This window comes from Branchiostoma floridae, chromosome 10 (genome assembly GCF_000003815.2).
Source record: "Branchiostoma floridae strain S238N-H82 chromosome 10, Bfl_VNyyK, whole genome shotgun sequence".
Taxonomy (NCBI): domain Eukaryota; kingdom Metazoa; phylum Chordata; class Leptocardii; order Amphioxiformes; family Branchiostomatidae; genus Branchiostoma; species Branchiostoma floridae.
Window position 1 is genome coordinate 21104322 of NC_049988.1, and position 2803 is coordinate 21107124.

The window sequence follows — 2803 nt, forward strand, 5'->3', positions numbered from 1 at the left end:
TTTTCTATCAATTTGATACAGCAAATACATAGGAGACACAGTTTAACATTGTTACGTTTAAATGCATTGTCAATACAAATATACATTGTAGGAGCACATGTACAAGCAGAACTAAATAATCTGAACGAAGAAGTAAAAGATCACTGGAGACAGTGTCTGTGTCTGTATCAATACAGTCGGTATAACCGCCCTTCGGCGTATAATGTTAACTATGTCTTCTTGCATGTGAACTAAGAAGAAGTTTGAAAGCTGTCACTTGCAAGCGTTGCACCCAAAATTAGTTTAGGATTTGCGGGGTTATGCTAGACTCGGTCGGTTGACAACATTTTTCCTAGGCTTAAATGACATCAAAATACCATAAAACGAAGATTGAGGTCGGTTATTGCAAGAACATTCTAACAAACTGTGATTCCGTTGCTGATGTTTTGGCGTGCGGTCTGCACTGGTAGGAGGGTGGAGTGGTGAAAACATTCATCTATGGTGGCGATTGTGTTTCTTTAACATCGTGGATACTAATTACAGACTCGCGAGTTACGATCTCTCACATCGTCGTAATTTATCGCTTTTTGTGGTCAAATTGTGTTCCAACAATATTGTTTTGTCTTGTTGTAAATTTCGTTTTGTTACATGACCTTCGATGGACACCAAGCGCCCCAGCTGTGTACCCCAACAGTAGTAGTAGTAGAAGTAATAGAAGTCATACAGTGTATTACAGCACCGTTGGGGTTATACCGCTCCTTACGGGGTGGCATACGCTTTCGTCAAGCTGAATACAAGACGGGGATGCACCAGGTCTCCCGTCCGGGTGAATGATGTAAATCACCGTGGCTTGTGGCTGATACGAGATGAAGGTTTGCCAGGCCTCCATAAGGGTAATTTGAAGTGAATCACCAACTCCCGACGGAAGGATTTGCACCATCACACACCGGGGCATGCCCCTACTCTTTTTTCAAAGGTGTGGTGGGTTCTTTAATGTGTGTAGGGTGTGGCTCTCCCCAAACACGTCCTATCCGAGGGACGGCCCTAGCCAAAGCTAGGTAATCATTTTTCACTTGAGTGAAGTTCCCCAAAGTGAGGTTCTTTTAATTATCAATATCACATCTATAGTACTAAAAGTAACATATACATGTACAGGTAAGGGTATCAGTCTATTTTGGGAGGACGGGGTAGCTAGGTTCCCAGCCATGATTCCTAGCCTCTGCCTAATGTAAAGTATGTCTATCCGTACGTGATAGGACATCATTTTTGCTTGAAAACTTTCAAATGATTGGACAACTGGCTTGACAACTAAATGCCCATGTTGCATTTGTATCAGTAATTTGATCGTACACCATTTTTACTGAAAACCTCAGCTGATTTTACAACTATATCCCCATGTTGTACTGAAAAGGGCAAGTTACGAAAACATTTCCTACCTGCAGACGTGTACGTTGCGTGACGTTTCACTTCGACCTCTTCGTACGTGTATGAAGGCGCGACTTGCGACTTGCCAGCCCCGTTGAAAGGATGGACACGCCCGCGGGAACCACCCTGATGGACAGGAGGAGGGTGGGACAGCGGACCGCTGGTTTGGCCGCTGTCAGGGCGGGAGAAAAGGACCGGCTCTGCTTGCTCGTACATGACCGTACTGTGTAGACGACAGGCGAACAGTGCAGCAGCAAACGTTAAGGTACATATATAGGCAGAAATGCCATGAATGGTATGAGAAAATAAGGATAAATCTTTGATTCTATTTGGAGGGATAACGTGCCGCAAACGGCATTTTCTTTTTCTGCAAGAGCCAGAATGATATTCGAGGGAAAGAGGTTCATTTGGGCTGGGAGCTCGACGTAGAAATATAAAAAGGCCATTTTACAGGTAAGCGAGAAGTCTTAATGTAATTGTTTAATTAGATTGTGTTTTGCCGTTTCCATAGCAGACAAGTCCAACTGCAAGTCTCTCCCACCCTTCATTGATTGCCGACAAATAGTAAGAATACAGCGGCGGGAATATTCACACCCTCTTTCTTAGTCTCGAATGTCATACTTTGAATAGACTTAAGTTTGTAACACCAGGGGAAAGCTGTTTGATGGGCTGGGTGTTTTGTTACGACCTACGATCCTTTGAAACCCAAACAGCTAAGCCCCGGATGGAAGAACACGACTTGAGGATTTGTTCTTAAAAGCAGGACTTATAAATTAGCTGTGCTCGGGAGCCTTGGTCACGAAAAGAGCGCCATAAGCAGTCACCCCTCAGAAAGACAGCCGGGGCCGATTTTTTTCGTATTTGGAACTTTTATTCAGTCTGTCACACAGACCAGTTTCGCCAATGTGGCTTTTTCATAGCCTGGGTACCATCCGTATTTTACCGGGGCTCCTTACACTCGCTACCCCTAAAAAATTTTCGGGAAGTGAGTGTAATGAGCCCCGGTAAAAATAGGATGGTACCCAGGCTAGCTTCTTCAGTGGTCCATTCCGTCAATTCACTCTATATGAAAACTGGTGCTACATGACTACACTTGTACAGTACAGCTTGTTTAGATTTCATTCACTATTCTAATATCCTTCTTATTTCCTTGCGACTTGTCAGAAGCGCCGTTGTCATGGCGGACACGCCCGCGGGAACCACCCTGATGGAGGGGGTCGGCCCGCTGGTTTGGCCGCTGTCAGGGCGCGGGAAAGGGGACCGGACCGGCTCTACTTGCTCGTACATTTCGAGCGTACTGTGCAGGCAAAAGTTGGACAATGCAGCAGCCAACTTCAAGGTATATCTAGATGGACAAAAATGTCATGATTGGCCTGAGAAAAAAAGGATATATCTTTGA